The sequence below is a fragment of the Delphinus delphis genome, chromosome 8 (genome assembly GCF_949987515.2).
Source record: "Delphinus delphis chromosome 8, mDelDel1.2, whole genome shotgun sequence".
In the NCBI taxonomy this organism is placed as follows: Eukaryota; Metazoa; Chordata; class Mammalia; order Artiodactyla; family Delphinidae; genus Delphinus; species Delphinus delphis.
The window spans coordinates 72020993-72033983 of NC_082690.1; the positions used below are offsets into that span (position 1 = coordinate 72020993).

The following is a 12991-nucleotide window of genomic DNA, read 5'->3' on the forward strand; positions in this document are numbered from 1 at the left end:
AATATTCAGTATGAAGCATTTCTTCCCTCCTAGAATTTCTAAGTACTTAGTCTGAACCAAACACCGGTATCATTACATCCTGTTTTATATTTGTCCTAATGTGAAAGCTCCTTGAAGACAAGAATCAAATTTAACTGAATTTCATATTTTTGTAAAACTTTATATCCAGTTCATAAGGAACCGAACCATTGGTTCAATTTGTTAAATGTTCTGCTCCCTCTAAAAACAAGTTAAAATTTACTTCCATAGAACCAATGAATTTGCCATAGCAATCATAAAACAATGAAAAAATATAAGGCACTATGTAGTTCCTTCAACTGTCTCCTAAAAAGAACAGCAGTAATTTTCATAATTAATATCTGATTCTATAAAATAAGTATTTTTCTAATTATTATTATTATTAAAAATAATATCTAAATTACAGTGAGATACCACCCCACACTCACTAGGATAGCTACTATTAAAAACAAGGGGGACACGGGTTCGTGCCCCGGTTCGGGAAGATCCCACATGCGGAGCGGCTGGGCCCGTGAGCCATGGCCGCTGAGCCTGCGCGTCCGGAGCCTGGGCTCCACAACGGGAGAGGCCACAACAGTGAGAGGCCCGCGTACCGCAAAAAAAAAAAAACACAAAAAAACAAAAAAACAAAAAAAACAAAAAACAGGACTTCCCTGGTGGCGCAGTGGTTGGGAGTCCGCCTGCCGATGCAGGGGACATAGGTTCGTGCCCCGGAGCGGCTGGGCCTGTGGGCCATGGCCGCTAAGCCTGCGCGTCCGGAGCCTGTGCTCCGCGGCGAGAGAGGCCACAATGGTGAGAGGCCCGCGTACCACAAAAACAAACAAACAAAAAAACAGAAAACAACAAATGTTGGCAAGGATGTGGAGACACTGGAACCCTTGGGCACTGTTGGTAGTAATGTAAAATGGTGTAGCCTCTGTGTAAAACGATGTGGTGGTTTCTCAAACAATTAAAAATAGAATTACCATATGACCCAGCAATTCTACTTCTGGGTCTATACCCAAAAGAATTGAAAGCAGGTATCAAAGAGATATTTTTACACCCATGTTCATAGCAGCATTATTCACAATAGCTAAAACATGGAAGCAATCCAAGTATAAACCAACAGATGAATGGAAAAGCAAGCAAACTGAGGTATACAGTGGAATATTATTCAGCCTTAAAAATAAAGAAAATTTTACAATATGCTACAATATGGATGAAACTTGAGGACATTATAAGTGTATAAGACTGTCACAAAATGACAAATATTATATGATTCCACTTATATGAGGTACTTAAGAGTATTCAAAATCATAAAGACAGAAAGTAGAATGGTGGTTGCCAGGGGCCAGGGGGAGGGGAGAATGGAGAGTTACTACTTAATGGGTATAGAGTTTCAGTTTTACAAGATGAAAAGTTATGGGGATGGTTGGTGGTGATGGTTGCACAACAATGTGAATATATTTAATACCACTGAACTGTACACCTTAAAATGGTTAATCTGGTAATTTTGTTATATGTATTTTACCACACAAAAATATATCTAGCAATTACTGAGCATTTCTTACATGTAAGGTTCTGCTGTAAGAAATTTAGTCATGTATGTATGTGTGTGTGTGTGTATATATATATGTATGTATATATTATTTATTTCTCACAAAGCTCTAGTAGGTGGGTAACATTACTATTATCCCCATTTTACAGATTAAAAAATGAGGCACAGAGAAGTTAACGAGGCACATGAGGTCACATGACTAATATAATCAGAGTTAGGATTTCAACCCAGGCAACCTAACTTATTCACTATGCCATTCTAGTACCTCACAACAAAGTCTCCTGAAAAAAAAACCTTTAAAACACGAGAGAAAAACAGCATTGTGACCTTTGCAGGAGCAATGCTATAAAAAATTCGTATTTTTGTTGACCTAGTAACCATCTTTCCTTCTTTAACTCTGTTTTTCATGTTCCACTTATTAATAGATTTTGAATCTCCTTAGTGGCATTTCTAGATGCTTTTTTTTTAAAATCAAAAAAGTATTTTTTACAGTGCCTTTCATGTATTAGGTCCTTCCTTTCAAGCAAGTTATAAGTTTCAATTGATGGTGACAGAAATAGATTATAATAACTAATTATCTAGTCATACATCAAGGTAATAATAGAATCTGGAAAATTAACACAAATGTTCTGCTCACAAAGTAAAAAACAGCTGGGCTGCCAATGATTTCATCCTTACATTAACATTAGCATTTTTTTGTTTTTTTCCACTCTTTCTGGAACCAAAAACAATTTTTTAAAAAATTTCACACCTATTCCCTCAACTCTTGCTCCTGATCCCTTCCTCAAACTCCAAACAACTTAAGCATCAAATCATCTCTTTCCTCCACTGATCTTGCACAAACTTTTATGCAGCACTCCCGGCTTTCTATTACATACTGCAGTTATATGCACATACATTTTGTCTCCCCCTTCTAACCCGAGTTCTTTAAGGATGAGGTCTGTGAATGGTTAATATTTGTAGCCCACACATTTTGTCCTCAAATTTTTTTTTAATTTTTTTAAATAAGAGCCTTTCTTTTTTTTAAATATTTAAACATTTATTTAATATTTATTTAAGACCCAGCTTTGCCGGGTCTTAGTTGTGGCATGCAGGATGCTCATTATAGCACACGGGATCTTTTAGTTGCAGCATGTGGGCTTCTTAGTTGTGGCATGCGGACTTCTTAGTTGCGGCATACAAACTATTAGTTGCGGCATGTATTCAGGATCTAGTTCCCCAACCAGGGCCCCCTGCATTGAAAGTGCAGAATCTTACCCACTGGACCACCAGGGAAGTCCCCTCAAATATTTTTCAATGAATGAAAGAGGCAAATGATAATAAGAAAAAATCACTAATGTCATTATCCAATATATGAAACAAAGAGGTTTGTGGGGGAAGATACTGAGTTCTCTAGTAAATATTTTGGGTTTGGAAATCCATGGAAATGTTTGGTCATCATCTAGAAATACTCTATTACAAAATTCTATTCCAGAGCTAAAGACAAAGAACTGGGAATCATCCAATTTCTGCACTTTTCTACAGGGAAATTTCTCTCTGCTAATTGTTGTCAGCATCTATATGGATCACCGACAGAGCAATATCCCAACCAAACGGACTTTGGGTCCAAGTTCCATCAAAAGGAAAGTCTCTTCAGGAGGCTGAGGAATACCTAAGGGACTGCACCTACTGGACATCAAGCTGGGACATCTCTTTATACACATATGAATGGAGAGAGAGAGATTTATTATAAGAAATTGGCTCATGTGATTATAAAGGATGCCAAGTCTCAAGACCTGCAGTCAGCAAACAGGAGACCCAAGAGAGCTGATGTTATAGTTCTAAGTCTGAGTATGGCAGGCTCAAGACCCAGGAAAAGCCAATGTTTCAGTTTGAGTCCAAAGTCAGGGAAAAAACCCCAATGTTCCAACTCAAAGGCAGTCAAGTTGAAGGAATTCCCCTTTTTTGGTGGTAGGGTCAGCCCTGTTGTTCTATTCAAGCCTTCAACTGTTAGGGTGAGGCCCACCACTTTAGGGAGAGCAATCTGCCTTTACTCAGTCTACAAATTCAAATATTAATTTCATCCAGAAGCATCATTACAGACATACCCAGAATAATGTTTGACCAAATGTCGGAGCACCCCATAGCCCAGTCAAACTGACACATAAAATTAATCATCACTGCATCTCAACCATAGACAGCCAAGGAGTCTAGATCAGTAGCTTTCAAACTCTATCTCAGAGCCTCAAGAATAAAGCACTGACCGAGAGAGAACAGATATATTAAAAACAACCAAAAACAAAACCTTGGGGGAGTGCCTATATTTAGAAACTAGACAAGGAAAACGATTCAAAGATTACAGGAGGAAAACTAGGAAGTAGATTTAACTACGGCAATACAAGAGAAGTTTCAAGAAAGGAACGTGGTCAATTGTTGCAAATGAAGCAATAAGGATGGACAGTGAGTATGGTCACTAGATTGGCAATTAGTATTCATACTACCAGAAACAAGTTTCTGCAATATAGTAGGAACAAGAGAGGATGTTGAGGGACTGGAAAAGCAGTAAGTACAAATTCCACTTTGAAGAATAATCGTAAAAAATACTTTGGGGAGACAGGAACAAGAAAAGAGGTGAAAGAGTTAAGTTTGAGAAAAGAGAAGGAATATCTCTTCCCTGCAAACCAGAAAGAAGAGGCAAATAAATCTGAGGTGGGCAAGTGCATACAAAGAATAACCATAACTTCACTATTTAAAAAAAAAAAAAAAAAAAGGTAACTGGAAGTCCTAGCCAGAGCAATCGGACAAGAAAAAGAAGAGGAATCCAAATTGGAAAGGAAGAAGTAAAATTGTCACTGTTTGCATATGACATATGATACAGAGAAAATCCTAAAGATGCCACCAAAAAACTGTTAGACCTAATAAATGAATTCAGTAGGATACAAAATTAATATATAGAAATCTGTTGTATTTCTATACACTAACAAGAACTGGCAGAAGGAGAAATTAAGAAAACAATCCCATTTACAGTTGTGTCAAAAATATTATAATAAAATACCTAGAAATAAATCTAACCAATACAGGTAAAAGAACTGTACTCGGGAAACTATAAGATACCGATGAAAGAAAGTGAAGATGACACAAGTGGAAATATATACTGTATTCATGGATTGGAAGAATTAATATTGTTAAAATGGCCATAATACCCAAAGCAATCTACAGATTCAATACAATCCTTAACAAAATACCAATGGCAGGACTTCCCTGGCAGTCCAGTGGTTAAGACTCTGCGCTTCCACTGCAGGTGGCACAGATTCGATCCCTGCTCAGGGAACTAAGATCCCGCATGCTGTGCAGCACAGTCAAAAAAAAAAAAAAAACACCAAAGGCATTCTTTACAGAACTAGAACAAACAATTCTAAAACGTGTGTGGAAACACAAAAGACCCCCCCAACAGTCAAAACAATCCTGAGAAAGAAGAACAAAACTGGAGGTATCATGCTCCCTGATTTCAAACTACCCTACAAAGCTACAGTAATCAAAACAGTATGGAACCAGCACAAAACCAGAAACATCAATTAATGGACCAGAACAGACAGCCCAGAAATAAACCCACACTTACGTGGTGAATTAACCTATGACAAAGGAGGCAAGAATATATAATGGGGAAAAGGATAGCCTCTTCAATAAATGGTGCTGGGAAAACTGGACAGCTACATGAAAAAGGATCAAACTGGACTTTCTCTCACCATATACACAATTAAATTCAAAATAAATTAAAGACTTAAATGTAAGACCTGAAACCATAAAACTTTTGGAACAAATCAGGCAGTATGCTCTTTGACATCAATCTTAGCAATATTTTTTTGAATATGTCTCCTTAGGCAAGGGAAACAAAAGCAAAAATAAATAAATGGTACTACACCAAACTAAAAAGCTTTTGTACAGCAAAGCAAACATCAACAAAATGAGCAGGTGGTCTACTGAACCGGAGAAGATATTTGTAAAGGATACAGCTGATAAGGGGTTAATATTCAAAATATACAAAGAACTCATACAACTCAATATCAAAAAAACAATTTGATTTAAAAAATGGCATTTTTCAAAAGAAGGTATAGTGGCCAACAGACACATGAAAAGATGCTTAACATCACTAACCAGCAGGGAAATGCAAATCAAAACCACAATGAAGTATCACCTCACACCTGTCAGAATGGCTATTGTCAAAGAGACAGCAAATAACAAGTGCTGGTGAGGATGTGGAGAAAAGGGTACCCTAGTGCACTGCTGGCAGGATGTAAATTGATACAGCCACTATGGAAAACAGTATTTTTTTCCGCAAAAAATTAAAAATAGAACTACCATATGATCCAGCAATTCCACTTTTGGGTATTTTTGTGAAGAAAACGGAAACAGTAATTTGACAAGATACATGCACCCCTATGTTCACTGCAGCATTATTTACAACAGCCAAGATATGGAAGCAACCTAAGTGTCTACTGACAGATGAATGGATAAAGATGTGGTATATACATACAATGGAATATTACTCAACCATTAAAAAAAGAAAAGAAATCTCACCATTTGGGACAACATGGATGGACCTAGAGGTTATTATACTAACTGAAATAAGTCAGACAGAGAAATACCGTATGATTTCATTTATATGTGAAACCTAAGAAGCAATACAAATGAATAAATATAACAAAACAGAAACAGGTTCACAGATATAAAGAACAGAGGGGAGGGACTTCCCTGGTAGTCCAGTGGGTAAGACTCCATGCTCCCAGTGCAGGGGGCCCAGGTTCGATCCCTGGTCGGGGAACTAGATCCTGCATGCATGCTGCAACTAACACTTCGTATGCCACAACTAAGAAGTCCACATGCCACAACTAAGTCCCAGCACAGCCTAAATAAATAAATCTTTTTTTAAAAAAAAGAAGAAGAAAAAGAACAGAGGGGAGGTCAGGGGCAGGGGTTGGGAGTGGGGGAATGAAACAGGTGAAGGAAATTAAGTGGTACAAACTTCCAATTACTAAATAAATGAGTCAGGAGGATAAATGTAAAGCATGAGGAATACTGTCAATAATATTGTAATAACTTTGCATAGTGACAAATGGTAACTAAACTTATCATGGTGATCATTTTGTAATGTACAGAAATGCCAAGTCACTAAATTATGTTGTGCACCTGGAACTAACAGTGTTGTAGGTCAATTATAATTCAATTTTTTAAAAAGGTAGTGAGGTCAAGGAGAGGCGGAAAGGGTAAATTAAGGGTTTAAGGAAAGTGATGCAGGTTTGCAATAATTCACAAAAACTTATCAGTGCATACTCTATAAAGCAGTTATAAGAATATGGGAGGGCCTTCCCTGGTGGCGCAGTGGTTGAGAATCTGCCTGCTAATGCAGGGGACACGGGTTCGAGCCCTGGTCTGGGAGGATCCTCCCACATGCTGCAGAGCATTTAGGCCCGTGAGCCACAACTACTGAGCCCTGCGCGTCTGGAGCTTGTGCTCCGCAACTAGAGAGGCTGCGACAGAGAGAGGCCCGCGCACCGCGATGAAGAGTGGCCCCCGCTTGCCGCAACTAGAGAAAGCCCTCGCACAGAAATGAAGACCCAACCCAGCCAAAAATTAATTAATTAAAAAAAAAAATGAAACCATGTCCAAAAAAAAAAGAATATGGGAAAGCTTTACACCTAAACAACTCCCAGGTTCATGCCATCTTACCCCAGAAATTAGATGGAACACCAAGTTTTCAATAAATGTATTTTAAGCATTAAATATAAACATATCAGCTGCTTTTCAGAACAAAGTTGGTTACTTCGTTACCAAAATTTTATAGAGACTTCAGTAATCTACTCAACTAATGTACTATATTCAGCTAGACAATGAAAAACCACATTTTATTCAACTTTACCTCTTCTTTAAAATTAACGTTAGACATTGTGCTAATGGGGATATACATGTTTATAGTGTTAATATAATCAACTTTTAGAAAAAGTCAATAGCCACAGAACTTTGCAAAACCATTTCTATGAAAATAATTTCATTCACTACTAAAATCTTTGGGATCTATTCAAAGTAGCTAAATTATAGCTATTAACTAAAAGTGTGATTTAAACTTAAATTGCCAGAAGACAGTTTTAAGTACTATGCCTTTTCCTGGTTTTGAAAACAAAAATTTGAACTAAAGTATTTAGATTATTATGGACAAAAGACACTAGAAGGAAATAGGAAGTAAGACTGCTGAGTGAGAAGAAAAATACCCTTCAGAGTTTTTACCACAAAGCATAAAATTCTTACAGGAAATGAACACTTAAGTATGTAAAGTAATTATAAAGAACAGGCATTGCAATCTTATTTCCCAACAAAAAATATGAACCTCAGGGAAAAGTTTTTAAATAGAGATGAATGGTGTGTGAAAAATTAAAAGTTGCACGCCAATGTTTGTGTCACAGACTTCTTAAATCAGCCTATTATTAGTGTTCTGTTTACCTCCCCCTTTTGGTCTAAATCAAACCAAACTTTATCTTCTTGTACACAAACAAAATGATGAAATTTTAGTGTTAATAAAAGGGCTTAGAACTTTTCTTTGAAAATAAAAATCCTTTTATAGCATTTGTAACAAGTGCACACTAAACCTCTGATTAAAGACCTCCAATAACTATGCATTGACCACCTGAGAGGAACCATTACCAAATGGCTATTTATAAGTTCCTTTATTGATATTTAACTGTATATCTGCCTCTTTGAGTTTTATTCCCCATTGGTCCTTGTTCTACTTTTTGGGACAATGAATTTTAAAACTAAGTTACTAAACTGAATTTCTCAATTCATAGAGAAAAATATAAACAACTAGGACTTGCATAATTTTAAGCTTTCTATGAAAGGTTATTTTAACTTTTACACCTGCTACCACTTGTCTATTAAAATCTAGCACAGGGCTTCCCTGGTGGCGCAGTGGTTGAGAGTCCGCATGCCGATGCAGGGGACACGGGTTCGTGCCCCGGTCCGGGAAGATCCCACATGCCGCAGAGCAGCTGGGCTCGTGAGCCATGGCCGCTGAGCCTGCGCGTCCGGAGCCTGTGCTCCGCAACGGGAGAGGCCACAACAGTGAGAGGCCCGCGTACCGCAAAAACAAAAACAAAAACAAAATCTAGTACAACGTACCATGTAATTTGCACAAAGCAACGCACTTAATGTATTGGAAGACTTAGAACATAACTATTTCACCTTTGTTTTACAAGAATACCATGATTTTCAGGTATTCTACTTCCTGAACTGCTTTGAGAACCTATGTCCCAAACATAAAACTTTAAAAGAAAAAAAGTCAACTTCCTCTTTTACAGGGCAACTTTCCAAACTTTAAATATTATTCCTGAAAGGATCTCAGAAATTATCTAGTCCAACTAACTTTATATTATAGATGAAGAAACTCAGATTCAGAGTGTGAATTAGCTCCAATTAATATTTGCTTCTTCAGGCAAAATATCTCCAATCTTTTCAACAGTTCCTTAAATAGCATAGCTTCTAGATCCTGAACACTGTAGTCTTCTCAAGACACACTCTAGTCTACCACTGGTCCCTTTTAGAATGTGGTGCTCAAACATAATTATTACATGGGGTTTTAAAAGAGCAGAGGGGACTTCCCTGGTGGCACAGTGGTTAAGAATCCGCCTGCCAATGCAGGGGACACGGGTTCGAGCCCTGGTCCGGGAAGATCCCACATGCCACGGAGCAACTAAGCCCATGTGCCACAACTACTGAGCCTGCACTCTAGAGCCCGCGAGCCACAACTACTGAGCCTGCATGCCTAGAGCCCGTGCTCTGCAACAAAAGAAACCACCGCAATGAGAAGCCTGCGCACCACAACGAAGAGTAGCCCCCGCTAGCCGCAACCAGAGAAAGCCCGCGCACAGCAGCGAAGACCCAACGCAGCTAAAAATAAATAAATAAATTTATTAAAAAATAAAAAAAATAAAAGAGCAGAGTATAACAGAATGATCAACAACTACATACCTCCTCAGCCATGCCACAGTTAAACTCCTTTAAGGAGCCTAAGCCACCTCAATTCAGACACTGTGCCATTTAGTAAAGCTACTCATGTACACTGTAGTAATCTAGCTCCCGTCTCTGATTGATCAGCTGATCAAGTCATGTTATTTTTGCTTACCTGGCTTTGACTCATGTCTCTCGCAACCAATTTGATTACTCCTTGATCCTTCCCCCTGTACTTTAAACAAAATCTAAGAACATGTTTCTGCTAAAACTTGCCTAGAAGCCTGATTCCTAGAGTTTGAACAAGCAGTAATTCTCTGCAACTCCCATGTGATCTGATTTCCCAGATCTTGTTAGGGGAATTCTTTTCTTATCTTTAGGAAACTACCTATCCTCATCAGTCCTGCAAGATGATTTCTGAAAGTACCCCAAATAGGGAAAATATCAAGATGATACTGTGACAAATATTAAAAATGAGTAGGAAAAGATGTATGCAGGGAGACAATGAAAGGGATATAAATGAGTATCACAGCCCTGCCCCCACCAAAGGAAAGGGTGGAGAAAACATCGGTTGAACCAGAAGTGACCAGTCTAAACTATAGAGGGCAACAGGGAAAGGAAGCAAGTGTTTTGCAGCAAAAGCACTGGCAATCTATGCCACAGGTTTTAAGTTACAAAGAAACTGAAGAAGAAAATATTAATTGGAGATAAGTCACCCTCTGGATCTAAGTTTCTTCATTCATGAAATAAAGTTGGTTAGACTAGATAACTGTGGTTATCATCTTAAATATCTCTAAAATACGAGTTCATTTAACTAATTACAATACCATTATTACATGAAAAAATTAATAATTCCTTAACTTCTTCACATTTCAGTTTCTTCAACTGTGAAATAGGTATGGGTCACTCTGATCTCATAGGATTCTTAGGAACTCTCTATTGTCTCAGGGATTATAAAAAAAAAGAGTTCAGTTTGAACATTTACAGCACAGATAAAAAGCATGTAGCTCTTAGGTTCTGAGTCCAGTCTCGGATCATTGATAGCAAGTAACTCTGGTAGACCCAGAAACCTCAACTTGTTTAAGATGATAACCAGAGTTCACCTGGAATGGTAATTTCAGCTCATCTGGAATAATCTATTTCCCTTAGTGAATAAATGAATTTCCACTGCTGGGAAAGTTAGAATTAGAGATCCAGAGATAATGAAATAAACCAAAGTCATTTATAAATATTTTATTAAATTCAAGATAACCTATGTATTGTGGCTACAATGCATATATTGTAGAGGTGCAAATGCATACCCATGAAGGTGTGATGCAAGGAGTAGGAGGATTATTTGAAAGTGACCTGGATGCTCACTCTGGGTTGCCTGGACAATCAGGGGCTCTGCCTTCTACCAGTGGGAGGGCTGAGCCTAAACTCAGCTCCCTTTAGGACCAGGGGCTTCTTTTTCCCTGATAGCAGAGACTGCAACTTTCCGTAGCTCCTGAGATCTCCAGTTACTGGCAGCTGCCCTTCCCAAACTACTTCTGATACCCCTAATCCAGACTACACGGTGTCAAACACCATGCCTTCATGCTAAATCCATAAAAAGGAGATCCACAGTTAGAGAGGGATCTCTCTATTGGAACACTGACCCAAATGTGAATCCGGCAGTAACCTGGCCTGAGCAAGATGGGAGGATCAGGGGGACCAGTGTCTTCCTTTAAAAAAAAAAAAAAAAATGAGGTAAAGTTCATAGAACATAAAAACTGCCATATTAACCATTTAAAAATGTACAATTTGTTGGCTCACAGTACATTCATAATGGTATGTGACCATCACCACTATAGTAAGAACACTGAAATGTTCTAATTCCAGAACACTTTCATCACCCCCCCCCAAAAAGATCCCTGTACCCATTAAGCAACCATTCCCCATTCCCTCTTTCCTCCAACCCCCCCAACAAACACTAATCTGCTTTCTTTCTCTATGGATTTGCCTTTTCTGGACATATCATATAAATTGAATCATACATGTTTTTTTGTGTCTGGCTTCTTTCACTTACAATGTTTTCAAGGTTCATCCATGTTGCAGCATATATCAGGGCTTCATTCCTTTGTATGGGTGAATAATATTCCATTGTACAGACATACCGCTTTTGCTTTTACCCATTCATCAGCTGATGGACATTTTGGGTTGTTTCACTTTTTGGCTATTATGAATAAAGCTATGAACAACCCAATTTTTAAAATGGGCAAATGACAAATAGACATTTCTTCGAAAAAGATACAGAAGTGGCCAATAATCATATGAAAAGATACTCAACACTACTAGTCAACAGAGAAATCAAAATCAAAATCACAATGAGATATCACTTCACATCCATCAGGATGGCTATAATCCAAAAAACTGTCAAATAACAAGTGTTGGCAAGCATGTGAAGAAATGGAACTCTCATACATTGCTGGGGGGAATGTAAAATGATGCAGCCACTATGGAAAAGAGTTTGCTGGTTCCTCAAAAAGCTAAGCATAGAATAACCAGCAGCTCCACTACTAGGTATAAGCCCCCCGCCCACACTTCCTGATTTGGCTTAAAGTTTTCCCTTCTCCTTTCAAATACTTTAGGAAATGACTGTTATTTGTAAATACAAAGACAAAAATCATGACAAGATGACATAGAATATTAAGAGTAAATAATATGACATTAGAATAAATATTTATGATTCCAATTTAAACTGTGAAATTAACCTGTGACTTTTAAATTGAAAGGTGTTAAGAAATTCTGTTACTAAATTTGTAAACAGTACTGAAAAGCTTAAGAGACCTTAATAACAGGTATTTCTTAGTGGGGAGCGGTAGTCAAAATACATTTGGAAAACACTGCACTGGTTAAGATTTTTCTGGGTTCTGATTGTGTTATCCAAAGAAATCCTCATCCTTTTTTCTTAACCTTCTTAATATCTGCTTTTTTCTCCCAAGACATCTAAAATGGTTTTTAAGAATCAACAATTCAACATAAACCCATCCAAATCATGCAAAATTTGCTTATCCTCCCCTAAATGCTAGTTGAATCTCAGTGCTTAAACAGTAGCCAAATGCTGATCTAATTAGCTGAATGATATGATTCACATTAAGGTAAGAATGAGGCTTAAACATTCCTAGAATCCACAGATACCATAAGAGCAAAATACAAATCTTCAGTGGTATACTATCTATGGAAAGGAAAAGTCTAAACCCTGCTGCCTCTCTTCTAAGAGAAGACATCCTGTCCCAGGCACCCTTAACTAATTTTTCCAGACAGTAAGACTATATGAACTCAGCAACTATGCTATATAGACTACAGTTCTTTTCTTCACTTATATCAATACAGGTGTTTAAAGAGAGTCCTTTAAATGGCTTTTCTCCCATCTCTCTGGGGCCTTCCTTCCTTCCTCCCTCCCTCACTTCCTTCCTTCCCTCCTCCCTCCCTCCCTTT

General features: G+C 37.9%; 1 protein-coding gene across 5 annotated transcripts in view; it reads right to left on the reverse strand.

The window, feature by feature from the left end:
• Positions 1-12991, reverse strand: part of PIK3C2A (phosphatidylinositol-4-phosphate 3-kinase catalytic subunit type 2 alpha) — a 110521-nt gene that overhangs the window by 66471 nt on the left and 31059 nt on the right. The window lies entirely within an intron of this gene.